Consider the following 22,550-nt stretch of genomic DNA (forward strand, 5'->3'; position numbering starts at 1 on the left):
TTCTTCCCATCCTCCGAGGTCCCCCTGCATACTTGCTCTTAATTTCAGATGCAGTTGATGATATTTTATTTCCCCTTAAACTCACACGCTCTCCCACCATCGTCTTTAGGACTGTGTAGAAGTTATCCTTCCTGTTACCAGAGCCCGTTCTCAGCATAGTTCCAGTATCATCAGTGGCCGGAGACTGTGGCTAGTTCTTCGGCCAGCTCTAGGGCTCCCTTCCATCAGCTGTCCCTTCACCTCTGCTGCATGGAGTATTTTTGAGCTCCTGGCTTCATTTAGTGATGTGCCTAACTATGATGGTCTCTGAGCCTGAAACCACAGGTCAGATCTCAGACATCTTTAAAAAAAAAAAAAAAAAAAAAAAAAAAAAAAAAAAAAAGGAACGATTTCATATCTGGGGTATGTCTCCTTTCTAGACATTTTTGTGTCTACTCAGAGCCTTGCTCTCTAGCTTCCATCCTATTTGTATTGTAACATGTTCTATGATTTGCTCATTGGAATAACAAAACTTAGGTAACTCCCAGTTTAGTGACCATTCTGAAAGCCATGCAGAGAAGCATCTGGAATAGTCCTTCCTGCCAGTACCCAACCCAAATAGCATTTTTCCAAAGACATGGCCCACATAGGTTACAGCCCAGCAGCATGGTTCCCTTCTCTTTCTTTTGTGTAGAATCAGAGCCATCCCGTACCCTACTCTGGCTCTCTAAGCTCACCTCACCCCAAAGCTTGGTTATTGGCACTCATTAGCTCCAATATGCTTCATTCTCTGACTGTGGGGGCAGATTCAGTGGGTACCCAACTGTCATTAACCTTGGTCCATTTTTCCCTAGCAATGAGAGCCATGGAGCTCAACTCTTGGGCCAAGAATGATGTGGCCAGAACTATCGTACTCCCAGGATCCAAGCAAGCTGCTGGGCCCTAAATTCTCAAATAATAAGAGCCTGTGAAAAGCACCCATGGTGGTCACCAAGTGGATGGGACAGTGACCACATAGGAAGCAGTGGACTCTGCAGACATAAGTCACGGTTAGTATTCTCACTACAGGGTGGAAAATGGGCTTTCAATGGTCATTTAAATCCTTAAAACCTTCAATGAAGGCAATATAGACCAAGATTGACTAGTGCCATATAAAGGTCCCACCAGCATAATTCTATGTGTGCCTCAGTTCAAAGATGGTAAATGCCAGTGGTAGCAATAAGTCAGCAGACTGACCCTGGGTGTGGGGTATAGTTGGCCAGTCCTGCCCACTAGCCTGGGTTCTTTATCTCCATTCACTTCCTTCCTTCCACTCCTGCACCAAGTCTCCCCCCAGCTGTGTTCTAAGCATCCCTCTATTCCCTGATCCTCACTTCCTTTTGAGCTACATACAAGGTCAAAAATCCTGGATGATGTCTTCCTACTTGCTACAGCTGGAGGGTAGCACCCGGGCCTGACCCAACTCTCTATTCCCGAAGTCTCCTTTCTCAGAAGGAGCATAGTTCCTCCAGGTCTCCTGAGCAGACAGGTTTGGGAATACGCTCTGCTGGATTTTGTTTTGTGACTTGCCCACTTTGTCTTGGAAGGTCCCCCGAAAGAGAACCTTTAGAGGCTTGGTTGCCTGATCCAGCTTCCTGTGAGGACAAATGCCAAAGGAGCAGTGCCAATCTTGCTGGGTAAGCTCTACTTTTTCTGGTTACTCTCAATGCTGTGTGTCAGGGACAAGACCAGATTTTATATGGTGGCTGCTTGGATTGTAAGCACTGAAAGATGAGCTTTCCAAGTGAGCTGGAATGCCTGTACAGACTGTGGGGAGGCCAGGTACACTGGCTCCTCTTGAAGAGTAGCATTAGCTACTTCTGGCAGTGGCTTCTCTGAGTGGAAGGCAAGAATGGCCAGACAAGGCCCCCATTTCCACATCTCTGGTCATCACAGATGACTTGATACCAGGATCCTTTCTAGCAGCTCAATCTGGGGCTTGGATAACCTCTGTTCCCCCCCACCTGTAATATTTTTTAAAATGATGCAAACAAGACAGATGTCATGGTGTGCACTTGGGACCCCAGCTCTAGAGAGGTTGAGGCTGGAGCATTGCAAGTTTCCAGCCAGCCTGGCCTTTAGACAGTTGCATTTTATAAACTATAGACTGCCAAGGGGAAACAAAAAAACAGGGTCCATGTGTGGCTCTCCTCTAGAAGATACTAAGCTAAGAAATCACATTTATCATGTGATATTTTTTAAAAAAAAAATTTCTCATTTCGTAGAAGTTCCTGTTCTTTGGAAAAACATGGAAAATATGGGGAGGTGACAAAATTTTCATAGCCATGCCACTCAAAGATAACCACTGCCAACTTTGGCTAATAGTGTTTGGTTTTTGGTTTATTCCTATAGTGTGTGTGTGTGTGTGTGTGTGTGTGTGTGTGTGTGTGTGTGTGTGTGTATTTAATTGAGCTCATCATTGCTATTTTTTCTCATCTGCTTATGTATCCTAAACACTGCCCCATGCCATTCAGTAATTTCCCATCTTTGGTTTTTTTAATGGTCATGTAGGGGTCTAGCCAGTGACTATAATTGACATAATTGGTCTGTGTGTGTCCATCTGCAGACAGATGCAAAGCTGGGTGGTGGATGTTAGGAGGCTTCTCTATGTGCTATCCCTTCACAGTTCTGACCAGTATCTTGCCGTTCTTTGTATAAGCGAGTGGCTCTGTCAGGAGGAGTGAGCACATGGCCAAATTACCCTCTGCAAACTTTTTGCCCATTATGTTTTCAAAATTAGTTTGAGAAAGTGCCTGCTGCTCTGGGAATTATCAGAGTTTTTAACCTTTGCTGATTTGTCAAAACATGACATTTCACCATTTCCATCCCCACAGCTTTTATCACAGTGGCACAGAACACCTTTCCGCCCTCTTTGTGGGGTATTTGTATCTAAATTGCCAGCTCAGGCTCCTTGCGCTTTTCATTATTCCTTTAGTTTTTGTGTTTTTTTGTCAAACTCATGCATACACATCATTTTAAGAGCCAGATCCTTCTACAAGGTTGTCAAAGAAGCATCAGCCCTCCCACCCTCCCGGCTCCACCCGAATATTATGCGTTACCTGTAACTGCTTTAACTGATTCTCTTGACATTTACATCCATAACGCTAAGTAACATTCTTGTTTTTCTGCTTCTTGATTTTCTTTCTTTGTGTGTGTGATTTTTTTTAAGCTTAGGCATCATTCTGATTGTTCTATTGTTGAAGACAAGCATTTAGCTCTCTTTTACATATGCCCTTGTCTTCACCCCGCACACACACACCCCTGTACTGTCCTCCCAATAGATTATTTTGAAATGTTGGTTTGATCAATACACAAGAGTTCACACCCCTCTAAGAGTGTGAATATGTCCACAAAGATGAACAATGTCCTGAGTATTCATCTCCTCCCTTTTTCTGGAGAGGGGGAGAGAGAGAGCGCTTTTCCCATTGTTGTTCAGTTTTGTCTTGGTTTAAGTGTGGCTCTGGATAATACATACAAACAGGGGTTGTTTAAGACACATGCATAACATGGTGAAATTTCATTTTGGAGTCAGCTTTTCTTTCTTCTTGTGGGCTAACTTTAGACTGCCACCATCTTCATTTTCCCGTCTTCTCCTCCTGGGGATAGGTTCCTTTGTTTTTTTTTTTTTTCCTCCCTAGATGGGTCCTTGGCTTTTATAGATATCATGCTATCTGTTTTGGGAGGTTAATCTTCTGTTTTGCTAGAGTTTCAAGAGAAAAGATTCATGGGAAGTAAACTTCTGAAGACCTTTCACATTTGAATAGGAAAATGTCTACCTTGACATTGGTAACTCAGCAGCTGGGTATAAAATTCTAAGTTACAGACTTTCCCCCTCAGGTTTTCAAAGATACATAGACTTAGAAATGGGAAAACAATGTCAAAGAAAACAGTTTAGAAACTCTGAGGATAAGAGAGAGAGAGAGAGAGAGAGAGAGAGAGAGAGAGAGCGAGAGAGAGAGACCCAACCAAAAGTATCACAGATACAAAAGCCTTGTCTTCTAGCCTATTTTGAGGAGCCTTAAGCACTTGTCATTCTTCAATCTTGCAGGAATTTGTGGGATTTTTGTGTTTTCTCTCATTGTTTGAGAATTTCATTGCTTCTGTGTTGATTTGGATCTATGCTTACCCATTTTCACTCTTTTGATCCAAAAACTCTTTTGAATTTATAAACCAATTTCTCTCTCTTTTTTCCCCCTCCCCTGAGTACCTCATTTATGTATTGGACCTCTCTGGCTGATTCTATAATATTGCTAAGTCTCCCCCCCCCACATTTGCCTTCTTAATTTTCTGTCATATGCTGCCTCTCATCCGCACCACCACCCCCCGCCGCCGCCGTCGCCTTTTCTCTCATTTTCCATTTAATTTTGTTAATGGAGCCTTTTATTCAAAATTGTGGGACTGGAGAGATAGATCATCAGTTAAGAGCTTGAACTTCTCTTACAGAGGACCAGGGTTTAGTTCCCAGCACCCATGCTAGGCAGCTTACAACCATGTCTACCTCCAGCTTCAGGGAATCTGATACCCTTTTCTGGCCTTGGTTACACCTGCACATGGGAGCACACACACACACACACACACACACACACACACACACACACACACACACACACACCTCCCTCCCCTTCCCCACATAGATATTAAAATAAGTATTAAGATAAAAATTGTTAGGTTATTGAGAAATATATCATTCATTTTTCTCTTATAGTTTCTTCATTTGTATTTTATTTTTGGATAGAAAGGTATTTTCCAAATAAAGCTCATACAAATAGTCAATCCAGTTTTTTTTTCCTAGAATTTCTGTAGCTTCATGTTTTATATTTTAATATTTAACCCATTAAATCATGATGAAAAATATACAATTTCTACATTTGCTGCTTTGCATATCATTTTTAAACACGTGCGTGGGTGTTTTGGCTGCATGTGTCTGTGCACTATGTGTGTGCAGTGCTATGGTAACCAGAGAGGGGATTGGTTTGCCTGGAACGAGAGAAAGCTAGACGTGGTTGTAAACCGCCATGTGGTAACCAAACCTGGATCTTCTGGCTCTTAACCACTGAGCCATGTCTCTAACCCCCCATATGTACCTCTACAGTTTTGATTCTTGTGTTGACTTTCCCTACTTCTCTTGGCCTATTAAAATTTTAGGTCAGCTGGACTTGATTTTTATGTATTAATGTTACATTGAATCATTGTTCACTGGCAATAATCTTTCTTCATTTTCTCTTTTAATATTTTTTTCCTGTTAGTCTCATTTGTTTATTCTTTCAGGTGGATTTTAGTGATTCTTTGAAGTTTAAAACACAGTAGATTTTCTGTGGAATTTTATAAAGTTGTCTGTTAAAGCTGAACATTGTGGTGCATGCCTGTAATCTCAGTACTTAGGAGACTGAGCCAAATGGATCATGAACTCAGGGCCAGACTGGTTACAGAGGGAAACCCTATCTCAAACAAAACAAAATGAACAAACAACAACAAAGCAGTAAAGAAAACTCTGCATGCTATTTTGCAGTTTTTAGTTTATATATGAATTACTTGTCAAATTTGGCATATTCACAATTTGTCAGCAAGATTATTTCAGAGAATTAAGTGTTGCCTCTGTTGTGAGCCTGGCCCCTTTCCTTTGTATTTTTGAATTCCTTGTCAGTGGTATGTTGGGACTTCTATGTATTTCTAGTTTCTACCTGTCTCATTGAGTTATTTTGTTCTACGAGCTTTTCATTGAGCAATTTTAAATCTCCAAGTAGAGCTGCTCGTTTCTCATATGCTTTATAGTTTATCTCTTCCATGTTGTCCTGTTGATGACTTTTTCTTATCTTATTGCATTGTCTATAAATTCTAAGACAAATTGTTAGTAACAGAAATCTGCCTTCTGTTTCATTGTTGGGTACAGTTACAAAGTATTTTTCAGTCTAGACTTTTCTTTCTTTCTTTTTTTCTCATGCAGTATTCCAAGTTCATATATGGTTCAGAAATGGATTTAGAATTTTATGAAATGCTTTTTTTAATGTCTGAGAGATATTTGTGTTGTTTCTCTCTGTCAGTACAATGAATTATAATAATGTTTCCTAACTTTTAAGTGTACTTGATTGTAGTATGTTGTCCTTCTAATAAGATTTGCTCTGCAAGTGTCTAATTCAGGATTTTTCCAATGTGTTTGTTGTCTGCTTCCAGCCAACATAACTTTGTAAAATGAACCAGGTGTCACTTCATCTTTTTCTATATTCTGTACCATATATACAGCATTTGAATGAAAAGTTCCATGAAAACTTGAATTTGCTGACATTAATCCCCTGGGAAACCTCTCACAGTGCTTTCTGTTTCTTGTGTATTTACTGGAATCTTTTCACTTTCTGTATCTTTAAAAGTCCTGCCTCTTCTGATATATTGCAGTAGTTAAGCCTTTAGATATATTGAGCTTAATTCTTTCTCATGGAGTTCTTGGGAACACTGTCTCCTTCCTATGCTTAGTTTCCTCCTTTGTCAAGTGGTTAAAATGACAGCCTAAAAAGGGCCACTGAGAAGATAAAGAGATAAAGTATGTCATCATGTATCTGACATAGTGAGCCTCAATTCCCTTTAGATGTTGCTAATCCCAGGACATAATTCATTCTGAAATTTAAAATTTTTTATTGGCTTAGAGTTACAAGTAATGTTATATTATAACGAATTTTTATATTCCTATGGCTAGATCACCTTCTCTTTATTTCATATATGCATACTTTATCTCTTTAATATATGATCTGAAGAAATGTCTGTACTTTTTTCTTCAAAAGTCGGTTCTTGGACTGATTTTCTCAATTCAACGTTTTGTGTGACTGTGTTCACTGATGCCTGCCTTTATCTTTACCTGTCCCTGCCTTCCACTTCCCTTAAGCTGGTTCAGTCTGTCTATGTATCCCCAACTGCTGCTCTTCTTTGATGATTGAAATACTTCATGGTATGACTTTGCCTTTCATTACAACTTTGACTTCATGTCCTATGCTTCAATATGTAGTCTTCTCAGGGATTCCGAACATTTGTAATTAGGATTTTTTTGTTCTTTGATGGTTATCTGAATGAAATGTGAAAATTAGACTTCCCTTTAAAACTCACGTCTGCTTTATTTGGGTTGTATGTTGACCTCCATGCTTTCTGCTCAAATGGGATTATATTTTATTGTGGCTAAAGAATGTGCACACAAATTCTATTTTGGGGAAACTTGTTGATGCCTTTTCAAGCAAAATATAATCAACTTTGTAAATGTTTCATGGGTCTTTAAAACAAGATGCACTACTTGTTTATAGGACATAGATTTTGATATAAAGAAATTTAATCTTGTTAGTTTTCATTTGTTTCTTTTGGATTTTCTTAGACAAGGTTTGAATTTTATAAATAACCAGAGTTTTAGTCTTATTCTGGGAGTTTGCAATGTTTTTCTATTATATTGCTTAGCACTTGGGGCAGGAAAACCCAATATTGATGAAATGAACATCTTTTATTTCTCAGTCTCTGTTAAATATGATGTTGGGTCTGGATTTGAGGTCTGTCTATCATTTGGTCTTTTCAGTTTTTTGCTTTTTCCTAGTTGATGTTCTTATAACTGAGAAACTTTGAAAACTGTTCCTATAATTTTACTCTCCATATTTTGATGTCTTATGTTTCCTTGCGTGATGTTCATGGATGCCATGCCCCCGTCATGGATTGCCTCCTCCATCTTTAACAGGTTTCACCAACCTGACATGAAATTACAGAATTGCAGTTTTCTTTTGATGTTTCATTTCTATGTTAGATGACCTTTTTCATATAATTGCTTCTGGAAGCATCTAATGAAGGCGACATGTTATTTGAACTGGAGACTTCCTCTTTGGGGACCTGCCAAAGCAATCTCATATGTCCCATAATGCTTCTCCCTTCTGCTCTTCAAATACGCAATTGACTGTCTCAAATTTAAGTCAAAGATTGGCTGCTTTGAACCTGCCCAGTGACTTTCATATTCATCTACTTTATGTATTTACAAGATTAGGGTTCTCACCAGTTATCAGATATTTTATATTTCCATTTTCATTTATTTAAAACAAAAGCAAAACATGATTAACATTTTACAAGGACTGCTAAAAACCTTTCTCTGGACCAAATGTTACCTAGTGGTCCAATAACTGAAAGAGAACGAGTTCAAGCTACCCTGTTTTGGTTGGAGGTGGCATGTCCCTGAGGGCTGGGTACTGGGCACATTTCTCACAGTGTAACGGCGTGCGGGTGAGGGTCAACCCCTCAACACTCTTGGAAAACTTCTGCAATTAACTATTTCATCAACTGCACAAGCAAACTGAACCCATTGCTGTGTATGGCAAGCCAGGGTGGCGTTGAGAGAGACTGGCTTCTGGCTGCCAGCTGCTGACTAAATTGCCTGATGTTTGAGATGCATGCTGTGTGGGCTGCCTCCGAGCTGAATGCGGGGAAATTGAGGCCTTCCTATTTTTCTGGGCCATCTCTTGGCTTTTGCAGTTTTTCAAGTTTATTTGTAATCTGTCTTAAATTGACAACATATAGTTTGGATTTGAGGCCTTTGACCCAAATTGAAAATCCTTTCTCTTTGAGGGTCCAAAAACCCATTTACATTTTCCCTTGATTGTCATGTTTGAGCTTTAGAAAAATTATGCCTTATTTCTTTTGTCCTCTTTCCCCCTGCTATCTTTTGTTACACATTTTTATTTTCTTTCGCTCTGCTGGTTTGGAAAGTGCTCAGCCAGCTTCCAGCATCTATGTGGGCTTATAGTTCAGCATCTTCAAAACCATAGTTGCCCCTAGTTACATGTAGTCATTCTGGTTTCTTTGTGGAATGATTGGTAGCCAGGTGTCACCCCTTTCACATCTCCCCGGTAACAGGATCCTATGGGGTCTCTCCCTGTTTCCCCACTTACCTTTCTTCAGCACCATGCCCTGCTTTTTTTTTTTTTTTTTTTTTTTGGGAGATGTGAATGTTCCACATTGTCTTCTGAGACTTGGCTCTGCTGCGGGGGCAGAGCCTCCTTCCTGTTTCTACAGTATAGATCCCATGGCCCTCCAGGGATACCTTGTGTGCTTCCTGATCTCTTGTCTCTGTGGAGTGGCACCATCTCTCCCATTTCTCCCTCATCTACACTGCATGCTGCTGTAAGGTGTGAGTTCTGAGCCAGCATGGCACAAGTTAGACATGTGACCCACTAGTTGAGGGTCTGAAAGAACATGGTCAGCATATGAAGATAGCTCAAGTCAATGATCATGAGGAAGAGTGGATTCTTAAGGGAAGGGAGTACTTGGGGGAATAGAAGACTCACAACAAGACCAGAGGAGAGGGGGCAGAGGAGACATTGAGCCTGAGGGTACAAGAAAAGCCAGACTGAGTGGAGATGTTCAGGGTCAAGCTGGCTACAGGAGATGGTGCTATGGGTAAGAAGGTGGGATGCTTGGCTCTCCAGTTACCCTGGAAGCAAATGTTACTCTGTCTGGGAGGACAAGGATGCTCTCCGAGTTTGGTTCTGTCATTTGTAGTTGGCTCTTTCTTCTGTATTACACTGTGGCATGTGTGCCCTATGCCTGGCACAAGGGATGCCAATCTGAGGACCATGCATTTCCTTCTTGTACCAGAGAAGTCCCCAAAGCAAGAAGAGATGCCAGTGACTTGTGTTCCAAGGTTCCCTGAACAGGGACTTTCCACCTCAGCCTCATCCCATATTTCCGTTTCCTTGGTCCCTCCTGCTTAGCATCCAGCAGTATAGGCTCTGAGCTTGCACCCCATCCCTCCCATCTCCTCTAGAACCCCACACACCATCTTCTCCTTCTCTATTCTGGAGTCAACCATCCTTCCACATCTTACAAATGTTCTAGCGAGTGCCTTCACACTTATACAGCTCAGCCATCAGTCGTCATTCCCTTCCCTCTTGGCAGCCTGGCAGAGCTCATGTATACTTGGCTCCCTGCCCACAACTCCCACTGCGTGGACCCCTCTGCACAGGGGCAGAGGGGTAACTCTCTTCTGAATGCTCACCTGTGTTTCAGGCTCCACCCACTGTGAAGTCAGTCTCAACCTGACACTCCTGGCTGCCTAGCGCCACAGCTCAACATGATGCCCCTCAACTAACCCTTTGCCAAGCATTTGTGCATTGGGCGGTAGGGAGTTCATGGACACTTGCTTACTACCTGCTGCTTCACACCTGCATTGGGGTACCACCAACTTTTCTCTGGCTTTCCCTCATGGGATCCAAAGCCTGTTCTCTCTGCTCCATGTCTGTGACCTCTTTGCTCCCTGAGTTTCGTTTTCCCTTCTTGAGCTCTTGCTCTCTGCTCCTGCCCTTGCTGCCAGTAATGCCTTCTTTGGACAAAACAGGAAACTCACTGTGGCCTTTATCAACTGGTAATATCTTCCCTTTGTCTGAAGGTAACGGCCAAGGTCTTTGACCGTTGTTACAAAGCCTTGCATGACCTGTGCTCCATCAGGGTGGCTTCTGGTTCCGCCTACCCCATCCCCATCACAGAAATGCTCTTCCTTACCATATTCTGCCCACTAGCCCCATGCTCTGCTCGCTTCTCTTCATTCTCCTTAGGGCTCTGCTTCTTCCTTACACTGCCGACTCTCGTCTCCTCTTCCTCCCCAAAGCCTTTCACCCTTCCTCTGCTGCTCAAAACGTGGGACAAGTTTCCCAGATCTTGCTGACTACTCTTTGCTTCTTTGTAACTCTTCAGCCTTTACCTCTTGAAATCCATGTTCTGTAGAATCCATTTTCATGTGGGTTTTCCCTGCTAATCTGGAGTCTGCAGGAAGGCAGAGCACCATGGCTTTTTGCTCTGACTATATACCCTCTCGGTGTTTCATATTCAAGACAGAACACATGGAAAGTCATTGGGTGGAGAATAGGCAGAGGTGTATGGCAATAGGATGAGCTGGGAGATGCTAGGCAGGAATTCGATGGGATAGTGCAGAGCTCTGGGGGAGGCAGCATGGTATTGGATTTGAGAATGGTATAAGCAGTGATGCTCTGGCCAGTGTAGAGGAGTGGACTGAGCAAAGGACCACATGGCATAGGGAATTGTCTCATCCATTTGGGATCAGGGAAGTGACTGGAGCCCTGAGTAGCATTCTAAAGACTTGCGCATTTAGAGTAGGCATGCAGGGCTGTGGCTCAGTGGACATTGGCCTCCAAGACCTTGATGGATGGTCATGTTCTTGTGCAGGCAAGCCCAGGAATCTGCCTTGGCCTTCTCTGGAGATGATCAAGCCTCATAGTTTTATACACATTATGGGGGGCTATATAGACAGAGGCACCATCAGAGGGGAAGGGTCTTACTAGGAGCTGGGGAAGTACTGGCTTTCTGAGCCCTGAGTTTGTGTCTACATGGGTGGTGCTTGGCAAGGATGACCATAGTGTGGGTGGGCCTGGTAGGTACCACCTACCTAGAAGTCTTTCACACAGTAATCTGTGCCGTTATGGGTCTCTTTTGGTCAAGATGAGCTGACTGTTGGCCGTCATTTGTGCAAAGGCTGAGCTCATAAAGTTCAGAACATGGTTAGCACAGCAGTTGACCTTTCCAACTTGCCATGGCCTTCATAGGATGTGCTACCTCAGAGGAGAGATGACGCCTCTCCTTCAGCATCACTCGACCATTCGAGGACAGTGTGCTGTTCACCACACCTGCTTCCCACTGCCAAATCAGGCTTCAGAAAAGCTTTCTGGAAGTGACGTCAGCTTCAGGGACGAGGCCCAGGTTTCTAGGGGTCAACACCATCCCATGGTTCCTGAAGAGATGGTAGACTATGGAACGTAGGCGTTATGTTTTTGACCTATGTAACATGGTCCACTAACTCTCAGTATCCAATCCATCCTCGGAGGGCACCCCGGAGGTGTTACCAACAGCGAGGAAGAGAATCGGTGCATCCTCACACCGCTCCGTGTGATTTCTGTTGCTATGCTGATATTTGACCTACAGCAAGACCAGCATCTTCTGGGCACTCAGTGAGCCCTTTGGGGACTTTTGGTATCTCCAGTCATAGTACTTGGAGACATGGTTTTCCATGTGACAGATGTATGAGATGTCTGTGGGACATCTCCCAGCTAGCCAGCTCTGGAGGCTGCATGGAGCCAGTTCTCCCCCAAAGGGGGCCTACCTGTGTAGCAGGACCTACCTGCTCTGAGCATTGCAGAAATGCTTTCTGCTCCTGGTGAAGCTGCCATTTTGCACTAATGTGCAAAACTCTTGTTAAGTCCAATGTCAGTGGGGATTTTAGTGGCAGTACCAAGTATGGTGTTGAAACAGTGGTTTTGAGTCTAGGTAGGAGGTGTTTGACCGAAATAATACTTTCTCTTTTCTTCACTAAACCTCAGAGGGCCTCCTGGAACTGCCTTTGGTTGGAACAGATGTGCCATTTTCCTTTTCTGGTGGCATCGTTTTCCTATGGTTATGAATGGGATTCACAAGGAGATGTGACTGGGCCTCTAAAGCCTTGATACATTTGCTTGGCCTGATCTAACTAGCCAGGTCATCTTTTTTGTTGCATACAGGCCATTTGGCTTTCCTAATTTTGCACCCCTCCCCCAAACCCACAGTAGTCTCCGTCATGCATGTCCTTACTCCCACTGTGTCCAACTCCCCACCCCTTTAACACACAGTGGCCATTTGAGCAGCAATAAGACCCACAGCATCATTTGTCTGCAGCCGCTATGGGCTTTTTGGAAGAGTTGCCCATTTGGGGGATGAATTGCTGGTATCAATCCTGACATGAAGATGAGACTCCTGGCTTGTGTGTGCCTGCCGCATGATGCATGCATTGTGCCCAACCAGACTCGACATTCCACCAGCTCAGTAGCCCTGAGGGCTTTCTGGACGTGCCCTCAGCCTTTGTCCTCGGCGTCTCTGTGTGGTACTTGGAGAGATAGTAGACCGTATAGCGTACGCTTTATCTGTGACGTATGTAACACGGTCCACTAACCCTCAGTATCAAATCCATCCCCGAGGCTCCTGGAGAGGACGCTGTCTTCGGGGAGACGCCACTAGACTCATCATCGGGGCTTCTCCATGACACTGGAAGAGATGGTTCTCATATGGCATGTTTTCTTTGCTGCATGATGGGAAATGACGTAGTCTCCCTCTTCCTCTGTCAAGCTCTGCCTTGGGAACTCTTGCCACCTCTGGGGAGGAGACCATAATGCTTTTCTGGGATCAGTGCTATTCGTGACCTCAGTGACATGGGTGTCTAGGCAACTCCTGGTTAGTAGACTCCATGAGCTGCTTCTCAACACCAGCCCTGAAGAGGTGTCCTGAGACAACCTGACAGACACAAGCCTTCTTACAGCTGTCCTGCCATCAAGCGGTACTTGAAGAAATGGTTTACCGTCCCACATACATTTTAAGTATGTATGTGGGATGGTAAACCGCTTCTTGGTATCCAGCCCAGCCATCCAGTCCATACCACCCTGGAGCGAGCCTGAAGTGAAAGAAGAAGCCATGTTGTGGCTCGCTCCCCACGTCGGGCTGCTTGGCCAAACATCTCTGCTTTTTTTTTAAGCTTTTTCTGTTAGTTTTTGTGACACAGTGTTACTCTGCTTCAGCGCAGCCTTTAAGGCTTCTTCAAGATGACAACAACCTCCAGGAAGATGTCCCACATGCCACCTGGGCATGTCCCCTCCCCCCACAGGACTTGAAGAAGTGGGAATTGGTACCACAAATGCTCATGATCAAGGGATGCTGCATATTTTCATCATCTTCAAAGCTGCCATCAGACACCTTCAAGACATTGTGCCCATGGAAGGGCAGATAGGTGTGCATGATACAGTGCCAAACCAGGTGCATGAAGACACACTCAGTTTTTTTATCCACTGATGCTTCGTGTACGGTATCTTTTTTTTTTCCATATCAAGTCTAGCCGTCTGAAGGAAGATAACTGAACCATGAATATTCTAGTGCCCCCACCACGTGGGTTTACAGATCAAACCTGCTTCTTGGCCTACTTCTCCTTCCCTCCAACTCAGCCTTGGAGAACTTACTGAAGATGCTGTCAGCCTCAGAGACAGGGTGGGCACTGGTTCTTGCATCAGCAATGACCTCATGGTACCTGAAGAGGGCTCAGCCAAACTGCATGTGTGTTATTAACAGCGTGTATAACATGGCCTACTCTTTTCAATATCAACTTCAGCCTTGAAGGTCTCCAATGAGGTCACATTAACCTCAGGGGACCAGGCAGCAGGACAGGTGCCTCCGGGTAGAAGTTGACCATGCTTCTTGCTTTTCTTACAACGCATGTTATTTGGTTCACCTTCCCGTAACAGCGAATGCACCTTGGGGGCTTCTTGGGAGCAATATTTCTTAGAAGGCACAGCACTAGTTACAGGGACTTCACTTCAGGTCCTTTCGGGCCTCTTCTCTGCTATTTTTATTGCATCTGCAGCAGGCAATGCATGGTGGTCTCTTCTCAACACTGCATCTCGCCCTAGAGGGCTTCCTGGAAGTGATAGCCATAAAAGGAAAGACACCAGCTCCTACACCACCCTCTCTTCTTGATACCTGAAAAGATGGTTGACCATAGTACATGCGCTAATTCTATATCGTATGTAGTATGGTCCACATCTTCTCAATATCACAAGTCAGTCGTGGAGGACTTCCTAAAGGCCAAGCCAACTTCATGGGAAATATCCTGGTCTGGCTTCAGCACAGTGCTTGGGGAGATGGTAGACTGTCAAGTGTGTGCATTGCTTATGGCGTGTGCAGCATGGTCCACCACATCTCAGCATCACCCAGTCTCCAGAGGCTCTCTGGAAGCCATACCAACTTGAGAGCAGGACTTGGGAAGTAGGAGCTATCCAGCACAGATTACCCAGTGCTTGGCTGCAGGCTGTGTTCGTTATCTATGACCCTGGCCATTTGTTCCACAACTAATACTTGGCACCCAACCCCAGCCTTACAGGACATCCTGGAAGTCATAGTGGCATTAAATATGAGTTTGTGGTCATTGCCCCACTTGCCAATTGCCAGTAGTTTGTGACACACTTTGTGAGGGCTTCTTGGAGGTAACACCAAATTAAGAAAACAGAGCTGGGGTCAGCGTTACCTCATGGTATTTGCAGATGTGGTTGACCATGGTGTGTACGCTTTATTTATTAACGTAGGACACATGGTCTACTTCTTCTCAATATCACATCTCGCCTTGGAAGACTTCCAGGAGGTGACATCTGCTTTGAGGAAGAGCCAGTGTCCCGGTGCCCCCTACTGCAGTTGCTTGGTACTTGGAGAGAGGTGGTCCGTGGCGCGTTCGCTTCATTTATGGCGCACATTACACGGTCGACCTCTTTGCGGTATCTAATCCCGCCTTGCGAGCTTTCCTGGAGCTAACACCAGCTGTGGGGTGGGGACACTAAGTCTGTGCTAGTGCAACCCAGCGGGTTTGTCTTTTCTTGTGTCTGACTCTAACTCTTGCGTGGCAGCCTCCTTCTCAGCAAACTTCTCTGGCTTGGCAGCTTCGTGGGCAGGGGTGACTTGCAGACGAGGAAAGTGGCATCGACATGTGACACATGTGTGGGTACGTGAGGTGGTTGACCAGAGAGCACACGCTATATTTGTGCCGTTTGTGACCTGGTCCACTAACCCTCAGTATCTAACCTTCCCTTGGAGAACTTCCTGGAAGAGATGTCAACTTTTGGGGACAGAGACAATAAACCAGCTGCACTCTGCTAGACTTGGAGACAGCATCCTCAGCATTTGTTGACATGTGTGCCTGATATGATGGTGTTGGACGAGATTTCAATGTTGTCTCTTTACTTGGAGTCCTTCCTTGACATGGGGCCATCCAAGTTCAAGACAAGGATCATGTTGTCAGCTGACCAGAGTGTGTGCAATTTATGTATGACACAAGTCACAGGTCACCTGGCCTAGCACATTTCTATGCTAAATCCATGGGAGGAATCAGCTTTGGTTCAGGGCATCTGTGCCTTTCTGTGGTGACCCAAGATGGTGGCAAGTCCCATGGCCAGTCTCTACCGTATCGCTGCTCTCTGTTTGTGATGCAACTTCAGGATCATGCCATGGAGGTCTGCTGTACTGGGGCATGTGAAGGGATGGCTGTCTGATATATTCATATTCAACTAATGGCTTGCTTGAGCACTTTGACTAACATCCAGTGTACAACCCTGCGTTCAACAGGCCTGCCAGGTCTGAAGTTCAAGTTGGGGAACAGTCCGAGGTAGTCTTGTCTGTGTTCATTGATGGTACCGGAAGAGAGGTTTTCTGGGTCTCTGTTTCTTTGATGAGAATGAAACACACCCAGCTAACCTTTTTTTCAGTATCAAATCCCATCTTGGAGGCTTCGTGGTCCAGACCCCAGTTTCGGGGAAGGATGGTCCTGTCAGCATCCAGCCAGGGGACCGGAATAACTGGTTCGCCACAAGGCCAACGGATTGTCGCGACTTCGAGTCCTTTGTTCTCCTAACCCTTCCAGGCCTACTTAATAGGCCTACCAGGTCTGAAGGTCCAGTTTGGGAAGATGTGAGAGGTAGCCTTGTCAGTGTTAATTGGGGAAGCTGAAGGGAGGTTTCTGTTTGAAACATCTGGTCAACCTCCCTTCCCATCAGATCCCACATTGGAGGACTTACGGCTCATGCCTCAGCTTCAGCTGAGGACAGACTAAATATCTCAAACAAGTGAGTGACAGAGCCTGTCCCATGCATAAGATTTCTGTTGACTGTGCCACTAACCTTCAATATCTTGTCCATTCTCAGGAGGACCTCTCAACCAGTGTGGCGTTGTAAACTTGGGGAAGATGATGGCCACTGAGACAGTTCTACCCCAAATCACACAGGTGGGTTGCATTCACCTTGCATCTAACAGGTTAGACACAGCCATCCCCACGCAAATCTAGACTGCCTTGGAGGCGCTGTGATGGGCTGTCAATCAACCAACCCACAGCACAGGATTGTCTATTGTACAAAACACCCACTGTGACAGATAGTGCCTAGACCCAAGCCTTTCAGCCTCCAGATTATCCTGAAAGGATGCTTTGGATACAGTCAGTGACTTTGGGAATGAAAGCTGATTCTGAGATCAGGAAGCTCCTTGAAGTCTCCCTAGAACTGGACAAAGCTGGGCCCCTGTTCTAACAGAATGCAAGAGTGACCTTATTTTGGCTGTAAGGAAATGCTTGATGTTAAACCAACTAGAGAGATGCTTTGTCCTCAGTCTTGATCTGGGGAGAGTTGAGTAATGGCTGAGCACTGGGCGTGGCCCACTGACTGTGGTGTCCAGTAGACTCTCAGGAGGTACTGCTGGTGCTGAAGCCCAATTCTGCTTCTGCAGGTGATGTAGCTTTCAGTACATGAGGAGAAAATTTCCTTTGTGGTATATTTCTTGGGGCCAGATATTCTGGCAGCCCTTTGTCAGTAGCAAATACCTGGTTACGAAGCTTCCTGGACCAGACAGTAGTTGCCAGCCCTAGACCAGGGTGAATAAGCTGAGGCAAGGGCTTTTCATGTTCTGCATGGTATCTGGCACACACCCCAGGACCTTTTGTGTGAAGAACTTGCTGGAGGAGGTGCTGACTTTTAAGGAAGTCAGTGGTTCTCCTTTGTAGGGCTCCATCGAGGGGGTAGGGCCTGACCCCTCCTGACTCATTCTTCTGCTTTGCTCTGCAGAAGGTGACAGAAGTTCACTTCCTCTCCCCCCACTCCATAATGTGTCTGTTTTCAGATCTTACCCTCCCTGGATACTGCCCAGACTCAGAGCCAGCGCCTACACAGGACCTGGGGCCTAGCTTACTTCAGACCACCCACTTGCCTCTTGGACCCAGAATCTGAGGATCATTCTGGAACACCCCTGATGTACTGCTTTTGTTTTAGATGAAAGCTGCATTGCCCTGGTTATCTCCTGAGGCCTGCACAATTTCTGGGGCTCTGGTTCCCTTCTGCAAACCCTTAAACCTGGAGAGAAATGGAGTGCAAACGGTCTGTGTTGGTGGGATATATTCTCAGGCAATTCTGCTGTCAAATTTTAAAGGGTTTTTGGTTGCTCTCCAGGGGACACTGAACCAGATGCTTAAGGCAGACACTCCTACCAAGACTCATGACACCTGGTGCTTTGCATCCATGAAGACTCGACAGTTCCATTTTTGTTTGCCTTTGTTTGCTTTCTGACCAGTGCTAATTGATACTTGAAGGAGAGGTAGTCCGTGTTGTCTTCTCTTTATTTATGATGAAACATACACGGGAAACCTCTTTTTTAGTATCAAATCCCACCCTGGAGGTACTTCCTGTCCCTGATGAAGCCTTCAGGGAAGGGACCTTGACTGCTGTACCCTGGACTGTGGGACATGGGGGTATGGCCTCAGGACTCGGCCTGGGAGGGGAAGTCAAGTTTGAAGAAAGGCCAGGGTCCCTGTGGTGGTGGGAGGCTGCCCCCTGTGGCTTTGGACTGTGTGATGACTCTTGGTGTGTGGTGGCTTTTCAGAAGGTCCTCCTCAAAGTAGCTGTAGATCACTCCAGCAACGTGACTGAAGGGCCGATAGTGGCCTCTGCTTTCAGGGTAGCTGTGAGGATGGTAGACCGGTGACGTACACTTCATTTATGATGTAGGTCACCTGTTTCACTATCCGCCAGTACCCAGACCATCTGGGATGACGCCTTGGTGCACATGGCAGCTGTAAAGAAGATGTGGGTGGGGTTGAAGCCAGTGTGAATCTAAAGTATTTCAAGTGGGGTTACCTTTTAAGGGAATTCTTGTTTTGCTTGTGTGTGTCCCTGTAAGTACGTGTTCACATGGTGTGTGTGTGTGTGTGTGTGTGTGTGTGTGTGTGTGTGTGTGTATGCATGCACAGGTATGTATGTGTAGGTATGTGTGCAGGCTAGAGGTCAATGTCAGATGTCTTCCAGAATCATTGTCCCCCTTATTTTTTGATACAGGGTCTCTTGCTGAAACTGGAGGTCTCCGATTGACTGGCTGGCCAGTGAGCTTGTGCTTATCTCTACCGCTCTGGTTCTGGGATTGCAGGTGTGTACACACCTGGCCTTTTTACACTTAACCCAGGTCCTCATGCTTGTGTGGCAAGAGCCGTCTCTTCCCCAACTCTTCTTCCTCCCACTTTTTAATCAATAATGTCAGATCATGCCATAGGGAGCTGCAAGGCTGACCACAGATAGATTACGAGAAGGGCTGTTTGATATCAGTACCCACAGGGAGCCCCACCCTAGTCTATGCTAATGTAGGATGTTTGTGGTACCTGGTATGGGTTCACTGAACCCTCGGGTGGGCCAGGGGTGGTAAGTGTGGGCCAGGAGCTATGAACCCAATGCCAACCCTGCTGTGCGGTACTTGAAGAAAAGCCATGAGGTAAACTTACCATGGGTGTGACTGGTGTTTTATGGTCCATATCTTTACAGTGAAGAACTCCATCCTGGAGGACCTCCTGATTGGGTAGCTCTAACCCAAGCAGGGGTATTGGTGCCTGCAGTACTCCTGGTGAGTGATAGGTACTTTAGCCCAACATCAAGCCCACATCTGTCAATAACTTTGTCTCTGCTCACCGCCATGTCTGTTGTTCAATTTTGCTTGTCTTTTGAGGATTAAACCCATTGGCTGCTTCCCAACACAAGTTCCTGCCTAGGACATGTCTTCCAGATGTGACATCTTCCTAGGGGAAGGACACTTGGAGTCACCGTCGGTGGAAAAGGTATGAATGACAAAGTGTTTTGTCTGAAAGCATACATTTTATTTATATGTGTGTACTGCTCTACTAATTCTGAGTATGCATTCCATACCTAGGAGGAATTCCTGATGCATCCTACCCTGGGGGTGAAGGTGGCTTCCTTGGCCCCTCCCCCCGGCTCCTAGCAAGCGGTTCTCATGGCCACCGCAGAGACACAAAAGTAAGTAAGAGCCATCAGACTGAGACTGGGACTGTTGTGCTTCAGCTCATGTTTCATGGGCCAAGCCAATGAAGGGTGGGGAGGTGCCCTGCACCTGTGAGGTCATGGTAGTACATGTGCAGGCATGGGCAACCAACCATCTACCTGGAACACCCAAGAAGTCTTGCTTTATTCATGTTCTTTCATAGATCAGTGTTCCATTTCCATTCCCCGCTGGGAAGCTAAGGCTCAATGTAATCTGTTCTCTGAAACCCCATGTTATTTACATATAGTTTTGTCCAGGAAACATTACCTGGTTCTGACAAAGGCACAGATACCTTTTTGGTTCCCATCTCATGAAGATTTCCTTGGCTTGGGACTCCCCTATGGTACACAGGTTGCTATCCACTTCTCTAGTGGGCAGGTGGTGACCTTAACTGGGAGGTCATGGGATGCTCCTCCAGTCTTATCCACGGATCCACAGCCAGACTTTGGGAAGCCAAGTCAATATTGTATCATCTTTCTCCAATATTTGAGGAGACTCCAAAGAACCCCCAAATGATGACTAAGCCAAAGGCGGCCTACAAGATCCCCATTCTGCCTGCGTGGAGCGGGCACAGCTGTGAGAGCCCCCTAGGTACAGCGGGGCTGCAGCGTGATCGCCTGCTCACGCACAGGAAGTGACGGCAAACAGTACGCAAACTGCAGGGTTCCATGCTGCTGACATACGGTGCTTAATGAGAAGTTGCCCGTGTTTTTTTCGCTTTATATGTGACGAAACATTCGCGGTGCACTTCTTTTTCAGCATCCTATTCTACATTGAAGACTTCGGGGTTCATCTGCTAACTTCAGGGAAGCCATGTTAGTCTATGTAGTGGGGCTGGGTTGAGGGTTTATCTCCCTTCTTGAACAGTTTCCTGAGCTTTCTTAGCAAGAATGGGTTAGGGTTGGTTGGACCCTCCCACCTCCTCCGTAGCTCAGCTTTAAAGGAATCTGTTGATTCCTTTCCTTTCAGCTGCTGTTGATTGAGAGATGAGACCTTAGCCCACAGGGCTGATGAGATACAAGGAGGTATTTGTTGAGACTTCTGGGAGAGGGGGTAGTTCTTCATTTCTTTGAGAGATGCCCAAGGACCCCCATGTTTCCTTCAGCCACTTGATGTGGTAATGAATGTGAGCTTGAAAGCCAGCTAGAATCCAAGAGGTCAATACCCAGGGCTCTGTAGATGCAGAGGGAAAGGCCTGTATCCCGGGGGACAGATTGGAGAGGCAGAAAGGAGCCAAGAAACATCTGGGTAACAGAGTTCAACCTGGGACCTGCGTCAAAACTCAACATGTCTCTATACCTTTAAGTTGTATGAGCCTGGACACCTCCTTTTTGTGTAAGTTGCCTTGAATTTTACCTTACTGTGAGAGAAATGGGTGACTCTTCCTTGAGTTTCCAATGAGTGTAATTGGCACTCTTTGGATGATACGTTCTCTTTGCTTGGCTATCCCTGTTGTCCTGTGTAAGGTAGGTTGGTGGTACAAGGTCACATTCTTTTGTGGAATTCTTGGCTGCACGTCAGGTATATTACTGTCTCTGTGCTTTAACTTTGCAACGACACTAACACGCACTAATGTGTTTTGTTTTCAGGGAAGGATCACGTAGCCTCTTCAGGAGACCAGCAGGGTGATGGACAGGCTTTACCTTCCCAGACTTCCCACCCTCAGAATCCTGCACGCTGCCATTCCTACCTCATCCCTGGGCTTCAGAGTTCTCCATAAGGTGTCTGCCATGTGTGTCAAGTCACAAGCCGCTGCTGTACAGGGGTGACACTTGCCTGCAGGGCGACCAGAGAGGGGGACATCTCAGTGGGGAGACCCAGGAATCAGAACTGCAACAGGCAAGCCCAGCTGGTGTATGCTGCCCTGGACGTCATTACCCAGTCCTGTGTCCTTTCTTCCTCAGCTCTAGAAAGGGACCCTGGAACTCAGGAAGGAGAGTCTGTCTTGGAGTTGGGCACCCTCCCATCGCGCCTGAGTGACACTCTCCAGGGACACTGACAAGGGTAGAAGCCAACGTTCCAGAATCCTCAACCTTGATGGTCAAATTCTACCCGCCAAGCCTTCCTGGGATGCTAAGGTAGAGGGGATCTGGGTTGGATTGCTCTGGGCATGATGAGCACCGTGCCATCTGCCTCTGCTCAGGACCCACCTCACCCTGCCCCAGTCTAGCCTTGCCCACCACCCCTCCTGCCTGCCCCTCAGCATCCCTTCACCCCCAGGCACACTGCTGGAGCAAGCAAGAGCTCATCTGTGGTACCTGAAAAGAAGTCGCCCGTGTTCTTTTCGCTTTTATTTGTGACGAAACAAACATGGTGCACTTCTTTTTCGATATCAAACGTCACCTTGGAGAGCTCCCCAGGGGCCAGTGGGAGGGGCCAGGGCTCCTAGGCTCACTTGGTACTTTTCTCCATGCGCCCCGGAGCATTCGCCCCAAAGAAACACACCCCACCGCCACTCACTCCCACCCTCACCCTCACCCTCACCACCTTCACCCTCACCCCATTGGCTCTGTGTGTTGCTGGGTTCAGGGACACTTGGTGTCTGTCTGCCCCCCCCCTCCTGGGACAGGCAGAGTTGGTAAGGGGAGCCAGGAAGCACACCTCTAGACTCTCTTGTGGGACTGAGGTCAGATAAGGGAAGCTCAGAAAAA

At 45.9% G+C, this 22,550-nt stretch overlaps 1 long non-coding RNA gene across 1 annotated transcript; it reads left to right on the plus strand.

Annotated features, from left to right (window-relative positions):
* Positions 1-928: 928 nt before the first annotated feature.
* On the plus strand, positions 929-17,829 carry LOC143268496 (uncharacterized). The gene is made up of 4 exons (XR_013044542.1): positions 929-1,028; positions 1,566-1,655; positions 16,740-16,819; positions 17,704-17,829. It is a non-coding gene; the product is annotated as an uncharacterized LOC143268496 (long non-coding RNA).
* Positions 17,830-22,550: the final 4,721 nt, after the last annotated feature.

The sequence above is a fragment of the Peromyscus maniculatus genome, chromosome 14 (assembly GCF_049852395.1).
Source record: "Peromyscus maniculatus bairdii isolate BWxNUB_F1_BW_parent chromosome 14, HU_Pman_BW_mat_3.1, whole genome shotgun sequence".
Classification (NCBI taxonomy): Eukaryota; Metazoa; Chordata; class Mammalia; order Rodentia; family Cricetidae; genus Peromyscus; species Peromyscus maniculatus.